The 13,393-nt window shown below is 34.6% G+C and overlaps 1 long non-coding RNA gene across 1 annotated transcript in view; it reads left to right on the forward strand.

The window, feature by feature from the left end:
* The first annotated feature begins 10,868 nt into the window (after positions 1-10,868).
* LOC108368504 (uncharacterized) overlaps positions 10,869-13,393 on the forward strand; it is a 31,298-nt gene continuing 28,773 nt past the window's right edge. Inside the window, exons 1-2 of the long non-coding RNA XR_001848379.1 lie at positions 10,869-11,082; positions 11,141-13,035. This is a non-coding gene — a long non-coding RNA (uncharacterized LOC108368504). The remainder of the gene's footprint in view (positions 11,083-11,140; positions 13,036-13,393) is intronic.

Below are 13,393 nucleotides of genomic sequence, written 5' to 3' on the forward strand. Positions count from 1 at the left end.
TTTTCATTCTGATCATTTATGTATACATTTGTCTATATCTATCTCGATTCGTTTTGCCTGTTACAAACAACCGTTATGTGAACAAAGTTATAATACCCTTGTGCACAAGTGCGCTCGGGTATAAAAATTGTGCCGTGGTCTGAGTGACCAACAACAGTACTTAAGGGTTAAATAAACAAACTTGAAACTTCAGCTCATAACCCGATGACAATGCAATGTGAAAGATGAATAATCCGCTAGGTGGCGCAGGAGTCGAGATATTTCGGAAACCCGTATTTATGGTCCGATTTGGTTCATGCTTAAGCCGAGGCCGCGAAATGAGTATCAGCGAGGGGCTGAACGGTGAGCGGCTAAAAATTAAGACATATCGAGGGCTCATATTCAATACGACCTATCTAAGTTTTCACAAAAGTGAGATTAACTAATTAATTTCAAAAAATTTCAATCACTGATGACAGTTAAGTGTGAGATGGGTTCTAACCTAAGAGAGAAGTTTTTGTAAAAACTCCAGATAGGTCGTATTGAATATAAACCATCGATATGATATACTATTGAAGTGGCCAGGCAATGAGCGGCCTGTGAGCAGAATAACTGAATGGTTGGGCTGCGCCGCTCAACCGCTCATGGCGTGGCCTCAGCCTTAGAAAGCTTGTTTTAAAAATATATTTTTTACTACTAACTTATTACTATTTAGTTAAATCGTTTTATATTTCCTCTGAGTTTTTATTAGCACCATACTAAATGTTTTCGCCCTAACATAGTTAAAGTGCGAATACGGACATTATTGGCTATCAAATCTTCATTATAAGTGTGGTTACTTATGCGTTTACTGCAAAATGAATCTGAAATGGCAAGTGAGGACGATTTATGAATAAAATTTGAGCTGCTCAAATTACTGTTTTGTACAAGTTTTTAGTTTTATCTTATCATTAAATACATTCTTCTTTAGCATGAAAAATAAAAGAAAGGGCGAAAAATTGCATTTGTACATACATATCTATATACAAATATAAGTCTATAAGCTTTATTTCTTCATTATAATTAAAACTTTCAGGCCGTAGATTTTAAGACTTGCTGGTCTGCGGTAAGCGTGTTTTTTGTTGCGTGCTATGTTTTCCTCAAACGCTTGTTGTTTTCTTTATCTTAACAGCCATACTGTGATTTAGCACTTTTTAAACCATTAGAAATTTTTAACGACAAGTTAAAATTAGCGTAATTAAAACAAAGCCTTCCTCCACGCTCACACCAAATTTAAATTTGTGAAGCAAAATTTTAGTTTAGGTTACGTTACTTACAAGCTTCATTCAGTGATATCTATGAAATATTCTGTATTTAGCTGCACTACTACCCTAAGTTACAGCGAGTGTCATACAGTCTAGCTGAACTTTTAAAGCTTCAAGCGTTAATTGTGGAAGCTACAAAATTAGCATGAATACTAAAATTCATATCTTTATCTACCCCGAAAACTTTCTCCTTAAATCGTTTGTATTTTTTTAGACTGCCTTCATAGACTGTAGAACAAAATAATAACTTCGGCATTTTAATTTCCATAATGAGTGTATGCCTACCAAGTATCTAGCCGGGAAAATGAAATTTTCGAAAATTAAAGCGCCTACATCTATGTATGCTTTAAGCAGCAAGGGTAAGATCAAATTTATAAAAACTCACTACTCTCCTTACTAAATATATATTTACAAGACCAAAAACAGCGCAAGGGAAAAAATAAATTCCAGATTTAATTTCAGATACGAGTTATGAGCAGCATTCCAGCATTCTCACATTAATACGAGTACAAAACCCTTTTGCACAATGGCTGAGCGTGCCAAAGATAAGAAGTCAACGTACATATCTGCTAGAAAGCTCCATGCACAAGTATATGTATGTAGGTGGCTTTAATAGGAAGACTCCAAAACCGTTATTAGGAAGTTAGAAGACTGCTGTTTTACGAATGTGTGTGTTTGTGAGTGTTGTTAAGGAAACTGCGTACTCATGTTCATCCTTAATGAAACTGCCTGCATAGGTGGGTGCTAAGGGCAATATACCGCTCTAACGAATGGAGGTGAGTGTAAACATTCTAAACACATTTACATAAATTGCACATAGTGTCTTGAAAAAGTCATTCGATTTATACGCAGAGCCCTTTTAAATGTAACTGCATCCTTAAAAGTATGCTTGTAAAAATATTTATTTACTTGCTTGCAAAAGATCGCAAATGAGGGTAATAAGCTACTAACAGCATATCCAGTTACAACGAAATGTTTGGAAAAATTTGCTTACACACCCTTGGAATATTTAGTGTTAAAAAGCTATTCGAACGAGGGAAAATGATACTTGCCTCAGGCATATAACAATATCAATCATTTCACTTTATTGTTTGCATTTGTTTTTACGTTGTCTCTCAAGTTTGATTGCTCATGCATAAATAGCATTTGAAATACCACTAAAAAATACTTTTACAAAAATTATTTAAACACAAAATGTGTACGTATGGAATTTTAAAATACATAGAAAATATATTAGAAATAACATGTTCACATGTAAGTGTTAAGTATTAGATTTACCAAAAGAAAATGAAAGTGCTTCTTTTTTCTGGGGCACATGAGTTTTTGCTTTCATCATAGCTAAAACCATGCCCTGAAAGTTTGGTGCAAAAATATCAACATTCAGAGTTCTCGCGTGGACGTTTTGTGCCCCCATCTCAATTACTTAAAATTACTCATCCTTCGTTACCCGTGCGCATGCGAAATCCCTAAGGAAATTTAAATTTTTTAAGGTCCTAAAATATGTTTTCAATGTCGATCTGAACCTTATATTTTGAGATATAAGAAAAAAGCTTAAAAATAGAGAATAAATCCGAAAATCGCCTTTTAAAAAATCGCCTAAAAATAAAAATTTGCAATTTTTTATCATTAATGATATTTAAGCCACAACTTTGACAAACAAAGTGCGCCGTCGTACTTTGTTATGCTGAGTGTTTTTCGTGGGATCAAATTCAAAGTCCGGACACATTTCCTCGAGACCTCTAAATTTTAATATTTTTGTCCAAAATTTTCAGGGAATGGTTTTTACCCATAAAGGAAGGTAAAATGTCGTGGGAAGCACTTTCACTTTTTGGAATGCACTTTTTTGCAGTCTCGAATACAATGGCGAAATTCAAAAACTTAACAGTACACACAGAGTTTCCTAGTATGTAAATCTTGTCAGCTGAAATAAATATAACAACAACATTTAATATGTTACGAAAAAGTGAAAATGTAAATTTTATGAATTAACCCAGTGGGAAAATGGGAGTGCATTATCTTTTTTTACCAAGAAAAGCTTAACAACTACGGTTGAACGATAAGATGCATCGCAATCTAAGCGAGCGGAAGATGTGTAGATTTGAAGCCACAAACAAAACAAAAAATTTAAAAACTAACTCAAGTAAGTTTTTTTTCACTTCACACTTCACTTTTTTTCGACTACCGTGTTGCTGGTCACGGGTTCGAAACCTGTGGCACGCACTTTAGTTTTTATTTTTTACTTTTTATTTTATATTCTTTTTATAGTTTCGTAAAGCGACATGCGACATATTATTTTCTTATGACATCGCTGTGGAGAAATTCTTGCGTCTTTTTGTGCGTAGGTTGCAGGGGCTATCCATTACATTTTGCATCCCCAGACATTACCTTTTCCCCACTGGGAACTCACCAAACACAACATTGAAACTGACTAACGACGAGGCGGTTTTCGTGACTCATTTGTCTCCATAGTTTTTGAGGCACGCGAAAAGAGCTTGTTTTTGCAATTTTTTACAATTGTTAGCCATAATGACAGTGTTGCAAAGGAAAAAAATTATGACATGACAAATAATGAAGGATAGAAAAAGTCTTTTAAAATGCAAATACTGCTCAAAATAGTATTTGAAATATAAAAACAAAATACTTGTCCAAAAATGCATTTAAGTACATAATGAGCGTCTCCGGCAGAAAATCTATCGCGGAAAAAATAAAAGTCAATAATCTAACTTATTTATGGGCCAATTATAATGGCGGATACATAATGTAGTTTGGGGAACGCCGACACTTTACTAGTTTTACCGATGAGTGACCTACCGAAGCCTAAGCTATATGACTTACAAGCATCTAAGATGTAATATAAAAATTATATAATCTTGTAAAAACTAAAAAGAAAAACAATTTTAATAGTGTTTATTGAAGCGCTGGATGTTTGTATATTAAAACATATTTGTTGTATATAGAGTTATTTTAACAAAGTATTCAGAACCTCGATTTTACTAATTTAAATTGCAAACTCAATTTTTTTGCTTTCCTTTTTTGCCAATCTGTCTACATATTATTCTTTCTATGTCTAATATGTATGTGTGAGAGTGCTACAGTGTTAGCCTGGTGCTTGACAGCCATGGTTTTAGCCGGTCACGGGTTAAAGAACTTCTCTCTGAAAAAGCTTATTTGTGGGGTAAGATGAATATCTACCTTTAATTGTAGCCAGTTTGCAAAAACGTTAATAAAAGTTGTAAAAATTAAGAAAATACTATTATTACTTTGGATTTCAATTCGCTTTTTATCAAACTATGTACATATACGAAAATTATGGGTATTCGTGGAAACGCGTAAATGCATCGTAACTGCATAAACTTCCTAATACAAATTAATACTTGTAACCGACTACAAAAAAATAGCAGATATTGCGCCGTATGAGCAATTGCTTTATTTCAAGTTTCACACTTTTTGCTCGATTTATTCAAAAACAGTTTAAGTAAAAGGTATACAATTTTAAGAAAAAGCAGTTACTTTGCTTCTATTCATGCGGCCTATTAAGCCAGATTTGATGCACTTCGAGCACTGGGATCCAGATGTGTGCCGCTGTTCAGTAGTAAGGGTTTTCTAAAGCTTTGAGTTGTGTCGTTATTGATATGTTTTACCGTAAATAAAATATTGTACATGTTTTAAAATTACGCGACCTTATTAAGTGACCTGACCCACGAATTATGAAAATAGCTCTTAGCTGTAATCATAAAGTAGCTAATAACTTTTCAATGTAAATACAAATTGGCATGCAATTCACAGCACGAATATAGTACGTAAATAGTTGAGGCTAATCGGATTACCCATAAACTCTCGCTTTCGTACTCCAATGCTACAGATTTTCCAGTGAAAATTAAATTTTTGTTTACACTCTTACATACATACATATTTACATACCGGTTATGCGGAAGAGTAAGCGAAGTTACACAATGATGAATAGGATTCACTGCTAATTCGCAAATAACACGTTAACCAACGATTTTTATCTAATGGAATACCTACGTCATTTTTCGTTGCAAACCAGACATGCACAAACCAAAGCTTGTACCTACCGACCTGCATAGTACATATCGTCGTTTAAAGTACAAAACCGCGTATCGTGGTTCTGTAAAACCGCGTATCGTGGTTCTGTAAAACCGCGTATCGTGGTTCTGTAAAACCGCGTAACTGACATTTTTTGTCAAAAATTTAATTTTCTCACACCAAGCCTTATCCATTTGTACTGAAATATACTAGCCAGAAATGCGATTGCTTTATAAAAAAAAAGAACCATTTTGAAATATGAGTGTTTTTACGCTCTAGAAAATAATTTCTACAACTTCACATACTCGGTTTTGCATTTTGTTAATACGCGGTTTTGTACTTTAAGCGACGATATATGTGTAACAAAAAAGCATTACAGTTGTACATTTCGAAAGTGGAGAAATAAAACGATAAAAGTAAAATAAATTTCATAGAGAAGTGAGAAAATATTACATACTTAATCATTTACTAAAAAAAACCTGGTTAGCTCGAAGTATGTGGAGCAACGTGTATCTACATCCTCGCTTGATCCTTACTTGTGTATGTACATATGTACGGCTCGTTCGTTTTGTCGTGCAAAATTGCCGTAATGGCGGTTAGACATGCAACTCTGGCTGATTGAAAACAAAGTAACAAATCTATGAAGGATTTGTGTGCTAAGGGGTTAACATAGGTTTAGCGAGCAAGCTGCCTGACCATGCGAGTACAAGTCAGCAGCATTGTCCGATATGTAAGCACAAACTATCCTCATGTGCCGCCGAAACGTCCAAAAGGAAGTGGGAATTTTTTGGAAATTTCAATAGGTAAGAGTTAAAAATTATTTAATAACAAGGTGGCATAGCTTACCTTACTTTGAGGAGCATTTGTTAGCAAAATAATGCTGCCGCTTGTAGACGCGCTGGATGGTAAAGTGGCAAATAGCAATAGATTAATTTTAAAAAGATTGGGCGTTGAGCGGTTGACGTCCCTGTTGGTTGGTTGGTCCGATAGACCAAACACCATGTATAAACAAAACATGAATATAAATACATATGTATGTACATTAGAGTGGTTCAATTTTTGTATGGGAAAAAAAATTTCATCCTAGATAACGGGGCGCTCCCTATGTTTTTTCCTTTCAATTTTTGTAATATCTATACCAACTTTCAGTTTTCTACTGACTGTAACCAATACAGGGTGCTTAATGACCTAGAAATGCGCTACGAGATCGCCATGAAACTGGCACAAATATTGGTGATTTTTTATAAAAAGCTAATATACATGACAACTGAAGCTTGTGATATTTTAATAGATAATTTAAATTTGAAATGTTCTTAGGTTACCTAACCAATTGTTTGATTACTACATGTACACAATACTTCTAAAGTCAAATATGAGCATCATGAGCAACCTCTAAATTTATACTTGGAAATGTGTAAAGTTTGGTACCAGCACCTCTTTTGGTAAAAGGAAAAATTTTAAAAGGTGCACCAAACCCTATCTCGGAAAAAAATTTTTGGACCACTCTAATGTACATATGTATGTAATGGGAATTAGATATGTCACAATTTGAATTATGTCCGCCACACCTACACAGAAACATATGTACAAATATATTATGTATGTGGTTTTATATTTTATGGAATAAAATAGACGGACAAAGTGTAGGCAGTAAAGAACAAAGAAGTGTCGCGTTGATAGACCCAAGATATATACAGATTCACTCACGCTTTTATGGGGCACATGACTTTTTAGTTTCCATTATGGCTAGAAACCATTTCCTTCCATAAGCTTGGGGCAAAAATATCAACACACATAGATAATCTGTTTCCGGTTTACACGATTTAGTCAGAACTTACAGGAAGTCGTTCCTATAGACCTGTAACACATATGAGACAGTAACTGAGCAACTCTTTCAATTCAGAAGTTACAGGATTTAGAAAAATCGTCATTAAAAGTGCCAAGCGAAAGGCAGGGTTGCATTTGTAAACAAAAACAGAACGCGGTGAATGCAAAGACCCTTACATTTGTTAAAAAGTGGATGTAAACAACGAAATATTTAAATATGTACGCAATTGTTAAGTGATCATTTAGCCAAATCAGTGTGAGTTTTGCGTTCCCGTACACTTCTGCATATGTTCTCCTTTTACTCTCACTTATATTTTTTTAATTTTATTAAATACTAGAAGATGACCACGCGAACTTCGTATCACCTACAATTTATTTGATTATAACTTTTGCTTCAAAGTCCGTCTGCATTGGGTAGGTTCAGAAGGCGTAGCAGTTGAGCGCAACAGTTGCTAAAATAAAACAGTGACCGCAATGCGTCTTCCGGACGGCTTGATACATTAGCTGTCAAGCTCAACTCTCAAAGGTACACGCCAAGATGTTGTCTTAAATGATCATAAATATATTACTATTATCTAACACTCCACTGTTCAGTTGATCAGAAGTACACCACGACGCGTTCAGAAGGTGTAATCGCAACAGTTACTGAGCTGTTGCGCCTTCTGAACATGGCCATTGTCTAAAATTTGACTTCTGTGAATTATTAAATGAAACTTGCTTGTAAGTCAAATTAATTAAATCCCTTTTTTATTTTTGTACGTCATATGTTCATGGACGTTAAATACAATTATTCAATGTAAAGCTTTGTGATAAACGACATTTTTTGTTTTGTATTCCGATGCGTAAGTAAATATACAAAAATGTTGGCCTTCCTACGCGTAAACACGCGACATATAATTGTCCATGTGCGAAACACGGAATTTTCAAGTTAATTACGCATAGAGCTGCAAAACTATCGATGGCGCAACCGATAGTGTCAATTTGTGACCACTATCGATGAATGGTGTTCACTATCGCGATACTACTGGAAATCTTTTATCATCACTTTTTTATTCCGTTATTTGATGAATGCAAGAAAAATTTGCATTGCGTTTTCATTTACTCAAAATTCAAATTGATAAAAATTCGTTTAATTTTGCTAAGCTCTATATAAAGTTTGAAAGTTGGATTTATATGGTTTTGGCTGAAGCATGCATGATATTTTTATGAAAAAATAACAAACTTTAAAAACCTTGCAAATATTTAACAAAAATCGCTTTGAAATCATTTATGTTCCTAACTGTATGTATATTTTCATTTACTCATTTTCTCCATATAAAAAATTTTTCGAAAATATTTGCATGATGTGCATAGTGAAGACCAGTAAATTAGGGATTGAAAATTATACCATCGTAATCCTTGTTTAATTCTCTATAAAACACATGGTTGGAAAAGGGGGGGTTTTCAAGAACTATTTTTTAAATATTTTTCTTTATGACGCGATGGTTTATTTTGTGAGAATCCAAAATTTTTTGTAATTTGGTAATTGGTAACGTGTTAAACATCGGGTTTTTGCAAAAAGTAAAATTTTATTGCGAATTCCGATAGAATACCTATCCAGATATAATTTCTTTAAGGCGACAAACCCCTAGAAATGGGCGTGGCAATTGCAGGACTAAAATTAGCAAAAGGCAGATTTTATTGCGGATTTCGCCAGAATATTGCTTCGGTAATAATATTTGTTCCACAACTTTTTCAATCCATATAGTTGTTCTGGCGAAATCCACATTAAAGTCTAAATTTTTGAACTTTGGTTATAACGTAACCACGCTCATTTCTAGAATATTCTTTGATGGAAAAAGTTGTGGAACAAATGCTGTTAACGAATCTGTGTTTTGCAAAGTTTAGTCCTAAAATTGCCATACCCATTTTTGGGGGTTTGTCGCCTTAAAGAAAAATTTTGCCGTACAAATATTATAGCTGGATAGATTTTCTATTGGAATCTGCAATAAAATTTAAATCCTTGCAAAAACTCGATATTTAACACCTTACTAATAAATACATCTCGCAATGTGGTTTGGAAAACATTTTACAAAAAATTGTTTATTCTCACAAAATAAACCATCTCGTCATAAAGAAAAATATTTTAAAAATAGTTTTGGAAAAACCCCCATTTTTTAACCACGTTTTTTATAGAGAATTAAACAAGGATTACGATGGTATAATTTTAAATCCCTAATTCACCGATCTTCACTATGCAAATCAACTTCAAAAAGTTCAACAGTTAATAGCTAAGTTAGCTTTAGGATAATCTTGACCACCTTATAAATAGAGATGTTAGGCCCATTTCCTTAGCTTTAAAACGACGTTAAGATGAATCTCTACGATGTGCAGAACCCAAGATATAACGATTTGAAGAACTACATGATTAGTCAAAATCACGAAAAAATGCAAACTTTGACAGATCATACCTCCGAAGAAAAAAGCGAAAAAAATCCTCGAACACGTTTTAGCTTATTTCTTGTATAGAACCCATAAAAAAATTTGAAGCCAATCGAAAGTGTGACACCAAATTTGATGTCCGATATGAAAAAGAATGTCTCATATACATGCATATGTACGTATGCATAATACTGTTTAAAAATCCCCCACACTACTTTAAAAAATATTACCTTTAAGTTAAGGCGTGCGAATAAACGTGTAAGTCGATTGCTTGTGATTCTACGAGGCGTATACGTTACATACGCAACTACGGGTATACGAGTTGAGTGGTTATTTTTACTTTTTTTACAGCCCGATTCTGTGATTTTGATAAATTGAAAATCTCTATAATTTGTAAATTTTTTATTATTTATCAAGAATTGGTATTCTAGCACAGAATTCAAAAGCTCTTTTCTTGATAAATTATCAAGATTGAAAATGCTGTTGACAAATTGAAATTTCATGTGAAATGTATAAGTTTTGTATATTAATAAGTTTGTCACTAACAATTAGATACTCCATGTGCCGGCATTTGAACCTGCGACACACGGAATTACAGTCGACATCTCTACCTACTCGGCTAAGGCGTCAAAAGCTTTTTTGATTTTAAATTCATATAAATTTCGGCAACTGGGCGATACTAGGATTATTAATTTTGCACCAAAGTTTCAGGGAATGGTTTTTAGCCATAATGGAAGCTATAATCTCACAAAAATAAGCACTTTCATTTTTGTCGGGTCAGTCTAATGTGCGCTATGCTATGCTAAAGTAAACAGTAAACTAAAGTTCGGCTAAACTTGAAAGCTTTGGGCAGTAATTTTGTGCTTTTAAATAGTAATACGGAAACGGAATACCGACGATTCTGCTTTTGTGTGAGAAACTTATTTAAAAGACTCCATTCATTCCATTTTACAACCACAACTTGAGAACGTGGTTGCCATATATAAACAGATATATGTACATACGTATATACACATCGATATGTACATATCAATACCATTCCCAGTGTCTGTCAAACTTTAAGTTTTTGCTAGTCAAAGACACAGACCTATAACACGGTTTCGGAGTATTAACTGTGAACGAGTAAAAAACGTTGTACGGAGTACAATTGTAGCTGTCTCGCTCCTCCATAGTACTACAAAGCTGAATGCACTGCGCATACACAGAAATGCACATATGTATTTACGTATTGTAAATATGGATGAGTTCGCCAGCACAGTGGGCAATTAGGAACAGATGGCCATTGCAGCGAAACAGTAACATAACGGTCATAGACGTGAGAGTAGCAAGTACCCGGCGAGTAGATCGAGGCACGTGTGGATTCAGTAAATAAAAAATGAATATAATTGAGTTTTGGTAATTAAATCGAATGCACAGCAAAACAATTTCCTATATATTTGAAGAGCGAAGTGTGAAAAGAAAGCAAATATTGCCTGGCCGAACTAAGTGAAACGTCAGTCTGTGGGTAAAGAATTTTGGTGTTGGTTGCAACTCGTGGGAAAGTGCATATTTTTATCTTACAGATACTTTTATAAGAGCGTCGTTTACTTACTCTGGCTGTCATACGCACAACACACACACCCACTCGCACTCGCACTCGCACTCACACTCAATCATCTACCATTGCGAACAGCTGTGACGCGCCACTGCCGTAGATATTCACAATAGACGAACTACAAACGTCAAAAGTAAAATGTAAAAAGTGAAGTTAGGGTTATTGCCGCATATTAGTCATCCTTTTCACACGCACTTGCATTACCTAAGTGCGGAAGTGGTAAACGAACAGCTGAACGATGGCAGATAGCAGCGATGTCACCGATTGTGACTGAGTCGGCTGGCTTGTTTGCGTTTGCTACAGTTCGATTAACTGCAGCGTTTGCCAAGACTGCGAGTGAGTGAACGAACGAGGCACGAAAAAGTCGTATAGAAAGTGGTTGAGCGCTAAGTGAAGTAATATATACTTATGTATGTATGGATGTAATTAAGTGAAGTAATATGTAATTCAGTAACTTTTACAGTGTAAAAATAAATAAAATTACAAGATAATACTATACATATATGTATGTATGTATGTATAAGTGATTGAGAAATTGTGTGTGGAAAAAATATCGAAGGAAAAGCTTCTTATAAAACAATATATATGTATATGTTTTTACTTGATCACTGCTTTTCTTTGAGCGTCCCACAGTGTAACACACACATAATCAAACAAATTATCAGCGCTTGCACAACAACAAGAACACCAAAGAAAAAATTCAAGTGCAGACGTAAATGCATTTTCTTTTTTCATTTTCCTGCAACCACCTTTACAACGTTTGCGTCATCCTTTTTGCTGCCAACTTCGTCGGTTGACTCCTAATTTACCGTACTTCGCTGTGTCGTTTAGCGTTTGACGCCCTGTCAATGGTGCCCGGCACAATCAGAAACCGTGAGAGCGACGCTGCTACATATATGTATGTACGTGCATACATAGGCATTATATTATGTACATATGTATGTGTATGTAAACAAATGTAACTCCGTGTGTGTGTAAATTCCGCTTGGAAGTCATTAAATCGGTGGGTCATTTGTCCTTGTGTGAGCAGGATAGCAGTAAAAACCGAAAAACATACATACATAGTTACATGTGTGTTAGTGAACATTAACGCTTGTGAAGCATCACAAAAGAATAAAGTCGCATAAAGAAATAGAAATGGCGAATGTGAAAATGAAAATAATCAAATGAAGTTCAGTGATTTTATGATGTTTACATTTTGAAAAAATGGAATAAATCTAAAAATAAAAATAAAATTGGGTGCGGTAACTGTGAAATCGGAAAACAAAGTCAACAAATATTTGTTAAAGCGTTTTCGCTAAAATAATCGATTATAAAAATTACAAAACAGCAAATATACGAGCGTAGGAAAGTACTACGCGTGTCTACCTACGCCTTTATTGACCCCCGCCAACGCCCTCTGTGGTCCTTTAACATTTATCGCCCTATCCGCGCATCCGTCCGCCCACTTCCGTTGAATCTGCAAACTTGCAAACCGCAAAAACGCGTCTGCTCTTAATGTATACATATGTAGGTGTGTGAAAGTGTACTGTGGGTGTGTTTACATTATTACACATACATATGCGCATTCGCATTTGTATTTGTGTGCAACAACGTCTCGCATAAAATAAACGCGAATATTAATTTTCAAATTCAAGGATAGCTTGCTTTTACTGGCAGCAAAGTAAAATACGAAATAATGTAAACGATTTCTAAAACCGAGTAAGCTTTACGAGCGCGTCTCAAGAGCAAAAAAATATAACTTGTTTGCGAAAACAGCGAAAATATAAAAAGGTTCTTCAACGTCACATTTTAGCGCTCTCTGGAATTGAAATTTCGATGTAAGATTAGCGAATGTGGAGCACATTAAAGATTTTACAATTGGTAAGTCGAAAAAATTATGTTTTTATATCTGAAGTTTTTTTTTATTAAAATATGCAATATTTTGCAAACATCGTATTTAATGGAATTCGAAACCCCAACAATATTCATTAAAAGGAAATGGAGGTTAAAACTGGTTGATTTAAGGCAAAAAAATGACTATGAGTATGAAATTAGAGAGTTCGAGCAGTTTAGAGTCTCCACAAAAACTCGAAAAAATTATAAAAGAGACTGGATTTCTTTGAAACCTGGTATTTGTTTAACTTTCATCCCCAGAAACAGAAAAACTGGTGGCTGTCACCGCATATTATTCGCGGTATATACACCACAGTCATCCGACGGAGTGCAGAGACTCGCCAGC

The sequence above is a fragment of the Rhagoletis zephyria genome, unplaced genomic scaffold, assembly GCF_001687245.7.
Source record: "Rhagoletis zephyria isolate East Lansing unplaced genomic scaffold, Rhagoletis_zephyria_1.1 Rzeph_scaffold_03153, whole genome shotgun sequence".
NCBI lineage: Eukaryota > Metazoa > Arthropoda > Insecta > Diptera > Tephritidae > Rhagoletis > Rhagoletis zephyria.